The 7,847-nt window shown below is 25.8% G+C and overlaps 1 long non-coding RNA gene across 1 annotated transcript; it reads left to right on the top strand.

Moving 5' to 3' along the window:
* Positions 1–5,949: 5,949 nt before the first annotated feature.
* Positions 5,950–6,483, top strand: LOC149890490 (uncharacterized). The gene is made up of 3 exons (XR_016451232.1): positions 5,950–5,982; positions 6,184–6,264; positions 6,345–6,483. It is a non-coding gene; the product is annotated as an uncharacterized LOC149890490 (long non-coding RNA).
* The last annotated feature ends 1,364 nt before the right edge of the window (positions 6,484–7,847 follow it).

Genomic DNA, 7,847 nt, shown 5'->3' on the forward strand with positions numbered 1-7,847 from the left:
TTTGAAGGCGTTTTTCTAAAAGGGTATTAGTAATGGTTTCGCAACTTTAAATTGTGGAAAACAGCCACCATAAATTAACAGACCGACCATAACCCGTATTACGGGTTGCTTTTTGCTAGTATAAATAAATAACACATTAACAAAGATATCAAAAAAGGAAGCGAAATTAATGAAATTAAGAATTTATTATTTTATGAAGGAATATTTTTCTTCATTTAACAATAAGTAAAAAATACGAATTATTATTATTTGAGTTGTGTAATACCTAAATATATTATTTATATGAAAATAATGACACCAGTCAGTTAAGAACAAGTGACTAACAGACAAAAAAAACTTGTACAACTTAGCGGTTATTGCCAGAACAATAATTTCTTGTATAGTGTTTTCACTTTGAAAATAAACTTAAAAAGTTGTTGCAAATAATTAAAATTAAAAAAAATAAATGCAATAAATATAATCTTAAAAAACATTTAACATTATGGTGTATTTAATGTCAGCACCAAATGCAATTTAATTATATTATAAAAGTTTCACATCGGAAGAAATCTTAAATGATTGATTTCTCTAAACAGGGATTTTTGAGTTTTTTGCCGGTATACCCACGATATAACAGTAATTATAGTAGTATAGTATATAATTAGGATAAAAAGTAGTAGTTACTGATTTTGAGAAATTAATAACAAAGAAATAAGTCAAAGAGCAATTTTGAAGCCTAACATACACTTGAAAGCTCAATTGACTAAGTTAAAACGTTTATTTAAAGTCAAATGCACTTTCAAAAATGCCTTTAAGGAAGTGAATTTCCATCAGCAATCTTCGGCTCTTAATACAGTGAAAACTGAGAAACATTTATTGCGAATTTTGAATCTTTTATAAAATGCTTTGACCAACAGTTCTTACTGTTTTTTAATGTCATAGTTTTATTTATAACTACTTCAAATTTTAGACTGTTCTTTGGAGGAACCGTTCTTTTTTAATTTCATATTTGAAACAGCAATACCATGTCGCAAGACAAGAATGAACCATCCTAAATTGAGTGTTTATGGATTTTCAAAAACTTTTTCGTAAACATCAAGGGTGATGTCAATTTAACTAAAGTATTCTTTTTATTTTGCTTTTTGTAATTAAATTACAAATTCAAACTTCTTTAAATAACTGATATACATTACCTCTTTTGTTTTTTTTAATCGAGTGCTTCTCTAAATTTCTTTTTTAAATTCAATTTTTATACCTCAGTTTTAAATTTTTATTTAATTTTTTTATTTGAATTTTGATTCCTAAAATTCTGATATAAAATGCTGGTATGATTTTCTCATATAAAGTTCTATTTTTTTTCTGATCAAAATTTCTTGTCAAGGTTACTTCTATAAATTATTTTTATTTAACTTTGTTTTATAAACTTTTTCTAAGACTTCTCTTACGAATTTCTCCAGTAAATTTCTAATTTTCATATCTTCTTTGTCTTTCTTTTTTTTATAATCTTTTCCTAATTTTTTCATAATGAGTTTTTATTTAGTCTCACCACACACATTTTATGTTAAGCTATTTACTTTTTAATTTCTTCCTTTGCCAACAACTTTTCTTTTTCACTAAGGGTTAGTTTTAACAACACCGTAACGAGAACAACAAAGCTCGAAGCCAATAATGCAGCTACCGAAATTAAAACCCCGTAGAAGAATACATATCCATGTAAAACACAACTAAATGTCAAAAGCGTTTTAAAAATAGTCTGAAATATTAGTGAAATAATGTCACAACCATTAGGTATATCATTTTGTTCATTAATTTGAAGCATAGGTGTTTGATTTTTCCGTTAAAAGACAATAAGTAACTTCTACATCTGTCTTTTGAATTCAATCGAAATAGCATTAATTTATCTCAAAGAAAGTTATACCGTTCAATGAAAATTTATTTGATTCCGATATCACATATCCACTTCATTTTGATTTCAACACAAATATAATATCGTGGAGTTGTGCGAAATAAATTTTAATATGCATATAAATTGGCACACCAAAAACTTTAAACACATAAAAATTTCTATTTCAGAAACTTCAAAAAATTCGATTTATCTTAAAAGACTGATGCAGAAGTTTATACTTACTTTTTTAAACAATAACCTGAATCTTGATTTAGAAAATAATTAGTGAAAATCAATTTTTATTTTCAAAGAACATTGCTTTCAGTTTGCAATTGCAAAAGAATTGCTTTCAACACTAGCAGAAATTGTAAGAATGCTTAATTGAACATCTGAACGTAACACGAAAGTTAACCACGATTTATCAATAGAATAAAATACTTAAACTGTCAATAATGCTTAAGCTTATCATTGAAAACAGTATCTAAATCGAATTGAAGTAAGAGTTCTAAAGTAAAACCAATAGCCATTCATATAAAAGTTACTCAGATTTAAATTGTGATGAATTTAGGTTTAAAATTTTGATAAAGTAATTGTGATTCAATCAAAATATTTGGATGCAAATAAGTATATTTCAAATATAAGCAATTATTATGTATACTATTTAATTAATCATAATAAATTGAAAAATTAAAATCAAGCAGGAATCCCCAGCATTTCGGGTAGCTCTACAAATAAATTTTACAGGATCATTGCTTTTAAAATAGAAACAAACATTTATTGTAATATCAGATCATAAACTACAGACCTGAACAATGTAGCCTGGACACAGTTCTGCAGTAACTCAGTAAATAAGTTGAAGTTAAATAAGTCGAAATTAAAATAAGACTTTAATCTACACTCTGCTCTAGCGAGAAATAATATGAGTAATATCATTAATGAAATGGCACTGAAAGAAAGTCTAGAGGGCTTTGAATAAAATGATTGCATTTTTAATGAAGTTCTTTTTTTTTTTTTTTTTTTAAGAAAAGGGTTAAACGAAAAAACGCAACAGATGAGCAGTCAAGGAGTGGTTCTTTCTTTTTTTTTCTTTTTCTCTATATTCAACTGAGTAACAGAGGGGTAAAACCTAACTAACAGGATTTTTCCAGAAAAGAATTTTTATTAATTTAGCTCTATTATCTTGTTTTTTACCATACAGATTTTATGATGACTTTGAAGATTGTTTACCTCAAAGATCAACCCGTGGCAACTGATAATACAGAATTCAATTCTAATACCTTTTTTGCTACCGTAAATTATTGTCTTTTAAAACTAGCAAAAAAGCAATATATTACTCAAATCATTTATTACCTTATATGTTATTAAGTTATAGCTATAGAAATTATTTTGAAATTCTGAGTACTTACAAATAGATGAAGCAAAGATGGGTTTAGAAATTTATTTCACTAAAATGTTTCTCATTTTAAGTCTATAATTGATTTCAATACGATCTAAATATTATCCGCTAAGGCTGCCATGAGAAGGGCTACCAACTGTACTTGGTTTGATATTTCATAACACCCCAGCAAACATGCTTTCAGCGGACCGTGATGCGTAAAGCCGCCGCCGGTATGCCGCTGCTGGCCCATTGTGATGCCTAATGCGGATTGCCGCTGCTGGCTAACCGATGATGGACCGTTAACTCGTTTTGTGTTGGCTTACCGCCAATAGCTGAAAAATGGGAAAACATTTCGTTGTGGATACGTTTTTAAATCGGCATGCCAGCTTCGGTAAACACATGGCGATACATTACAGTTTTTCCAACACAAATCCAGAGTTGGCTTTTGGATAGCGGTAAGCTGTCGTTATAACACCAAAAGCAGGCATTTCAATTCAAATGCCTGCTTTTGGTGAGACTTAGATTGATCGATGTTTAAATTGTGACTGTTTTTTAAAAAATTCACTGATTATAAACTTATTAGTGTTTAAATATATGCTCAAAATTGTTATTACATTTATTTTTTAACAATAGTTTACTTGATATTTATAACTCTGATAAAATTATACACTAAGTAAAACAGTAAGTATTAAATAAATAAGATGTAAAAAAAATCAAATTAGTTTTTAGTCTTAAAATATAAATGACATATATAAATTTATATTGAATCTATATCTATACTTTATATTATTAAATATAGCTATAATTATTGCTTATAAATATTAAAAGTTATATGATTTTAACATTGCTATAATCTTATAGCTATACTTATAGCAATACTTTATAATATTAAGTTTAGATATTGATATAAAGAATGGATATAGATTCAATATATATTTATAAGACTCAAAATTAAAAAGACTAATTTATATATATATATATATGTATATATATACTATATATATATATATATATATATATATATATATATATATATATATATATGTATGTATATATATATATATATATATATATATATATATATATATATATATATATATATATATATATATATATATATATACACACACACACAGTCAGTCACAAATGTTTTCGTACACCTTACAATTTAGAGAAAACATTTAATAAAAACCATTTTATATGCAAAAAATAATTTTATATCAAAGTAACAAGAATATATTATACAAGAAATAAAAAATAATTAACTAAATAAAAATATTTAACTAAATAAAAATATTTATTTGTAAAACTGAAAAAGTATAATTTTTGAATTTATAATATGTCACAAAAGTTTTCCTGCACTAAACAAAACTTGTAAAAAAAACAAGAATAGGAAAAATTAAAAAAACTTTAGTATTTTGTTGAGCATCCATTGGCATTTACACAAGCTTTTAATCTTCTGTTCATCAGTGACACTAATTTTTTTGTATAAGAAGACGGAATTTTATTCCATTCTTCTAGTAAGATATTTTTTAGCTTATTAACATTTGTTATTCTGTTTCCTGCTTGTCTGTCTAAATAATCCCACACATTCTCTATTTGGTTAAAGTCTGGTGATTGGGGAGGAGAATGCAGTTGTTTTGGAATATTGTAGAGCAACCATGATTTTACAACATAAGCAGTGCGTTTTGGATCTCAATCCTGTTGAAATATCCAATTATTTACTAACTTTAATTTAGCAGCATTTGATTTCAAATTATTTTTTGTAATATCCAAATATACCCAGTGATTTATATTATAAGTATTTTTTGATATATACCAGCTTTAGTAAATAAAACAATTTATGTAAATTTATATAAGTTTCAATAATGAGCTTTTGGACTAAAATGGCGAAGAAAAAAATGATGCCTACAACAAGTTTTCCAATGCCATTAAATAAAGAGGCATTTTTTAGTTCAGAAGATGAATAACATTTTTAAATAAAATAAACATCTTTATTTACAAACTTTTTATTTTTATTTACAAATTTTTTTATCTTTATTTACAAATTTTTTTATTTTTATTTACAAATTTTTTATCTTTATTTACAAAGTTGTTATCTTTATTTACAAATTTTTTATCTTTATTTTACAATATTAAATATATTTTTTAATATTTTATATTTTAAACTCACTGGAGTAAAGTATTTGTGCAATAAATATTACTGTTTCCATGTTTTTCATTTTCATTCCCTTTTACTGTAACCTCTTGTATATGAGATTGTTAATGAGAATTTAAATTGATCGTGATATTAAATGTTACCAGTGAATAAAGTAAGATAGATTTTATTATTTTAATGTTATTTGTTTCAATGTTGTTTTTGAAAGAAATCCAAAATATAAGTTCTGGAGTCTGTCAACTGTTTGAAAAAATTGCATGGTGAAAACTATGTTCAATGTGAAAAGTATATTTTATTTCATCAAATTATATTTTTATTGATGTGTTCTTTCTTTGATTCATTCTTTTTCAGATCTGCACTTGTGTCTTAGGCCTATGGTTTGCAAAAGGTTCACCATTGCCCTTAAGTTGCTGTGGGTTTCACAGTTTGATTTCCAACCTGGCATATAAGTATATCATTTTTAAATACTATTTTATTTGTTAACTTAAAATTAAAAGTAAAGATAGTTTTTTTTAATGAAATAACATTTTTTTTTATTGTTCATTAGCCCCTCAAGTATACTGATAGGAATTGGTATACCAGGTAGAGTATTTAAAGTTACTGTATTTGAAGTTTTATTTTTAAAAAAAGGCACGCATTATGACTTTATTTTTATATAGTTTTTTTTAAAGATGTTTCCTTAGTTAAGATAATGTAGCAATATAATTAAGCAATGTTTTTGTTGTTTTTATGTTTTAATTTATGCTTAAATAATAAAACTAAATTTATATTTATTTAATGTAGATAAACTTAGTATCTGGAGTTATTTGTCAATAACTGATGATCAGACTATCTTAAACAAAAACGTTTTTAAGGGCTGAGAAGGTAAGTTTATTATCTTTGTTGTAATAGCTCTAAACTTAACTGTTTCAATATTTTCATTATATATCATTGCCTGCTTTCAGGTAAATGTTAGAAGTCTGCAGACTGCAACGTAAATCGATTTTCAACACATTATGGCTTTCCGAGTATATTTAGTTTTCGATTGAAATGAGAATAAACTAAACTTAAAGATGTGTTTAAAATTAACTATTTATTTTATATTTTATATTTTAAACGTTCGCTAAACGTAAGTTAAGCAATAATATATAGATACTAATATTTTATATATTCTGTTTATAATAAAAAAAAGTTATTGTGACTTTAATATTCATATTGTAATTGTAAATTGCAATCTTAAAATGATTTTTATTATAACTTTTTGTTCACCGAGCTTAAGTGTTGCCACGTATGACCTAATGATTTACAGTTTGGGTAGTGTTTTTTGGCCATCGGTCCGCTGCCGGCAAATCGACCACTTTTGAATAACGGTCCGTCAGCGGCAAACCGATGATAAAGCGATAGCGGAAAAGCATAGGACCAATAATAAGTTTTCACTAAGATTTGAATGCATTTTGATACATATTATTTTTGTATTTTTGTTTGAATAGAACGCACTTATCGTTAGCAAAACTGTGTATATCTTTCAGCGCAATTTTTACTCATAAAAGAATGGCAAGTCACGCCGATGCCTGGAAGGCACATCAAATACCTTTTGACTTTGTGCATAGGTATATAGCCATTAAATACGAATTTATCATACTAAAACTCTTCTTGCACCAAAAAACACTATATCCCAACTGTAAATCATTAGGTCCTACGTGGCAAAGCTTAAGCTCGGTGAACAAAAAGAATAATCAGAAGTTATAATAAAAACCATTTTAAGATTGCAATTTAAAATTACAATATGAATATTAAAGTCACAATAATATTTTTTTATTTAAAACAGAATATGTAAAATATTTGTAATCTATAGATTATTGCTTAACTTGCGTTTAGCGAACGTTTAAAATATAAAATAAATAGTTAATTTTAAACATATCTTTAGGTTTAGTTTATTCTCATTTCAATCGAAAGCTAAATATACTCGGAAAGCCATAATGTGTTGAAAATCGATTTGCAGACTTCTAACTTTTAACTGAAAGCAGACGATGATATATAATGAAAATGTTGAAGCAGTTAATTTTGGAGCTATTACAACAAAGATAATAAACTTTCCTTCTCAGCCCTTAACAACGTTTTTGTTTAAAATAGTCTGATCATCAGTTATTGACAAATAACTTCAGATACTAAGTTTATCTACATTGAATAAATATAAATTTTATTTTATTATTTAAGCATAAATTAACACATAAAAACAACAAAAATATTGCTTAATTATATTGGTACAATTTCTTAACTAAGGAAACATCTTTAAAAAAAACTATATAAAAATAAAGTCATATTACGTTCCTTCTTTTAAAAATAACACTTCATATACAGTAACCTTAAATACTCTACCTGGTATACCGATTCCTACTGATACGCTTGAGGGGCTAATGAATAATAAAAAAAATTGTTATTTCATTAAAAAAATTATCTTTAATTTT

Source organism: Hydra viridissima, unplaced genomic scaffold, assembly GCF_058129835.1.
Source record: "Hydra viridissima isolate aposymbiotic clone 2 unplaced genomic scaffold, HvirCarnegie_v1 scaffold_3, whole genome shotgun sequence".
Taxonomy (NCBI): domain Eukaryota; kingdom Metazoa; phylum Cnidaria; class Hydrozoa; order Anthoathecata; family Hydridae; genus Hydra; species Hydra viridissima.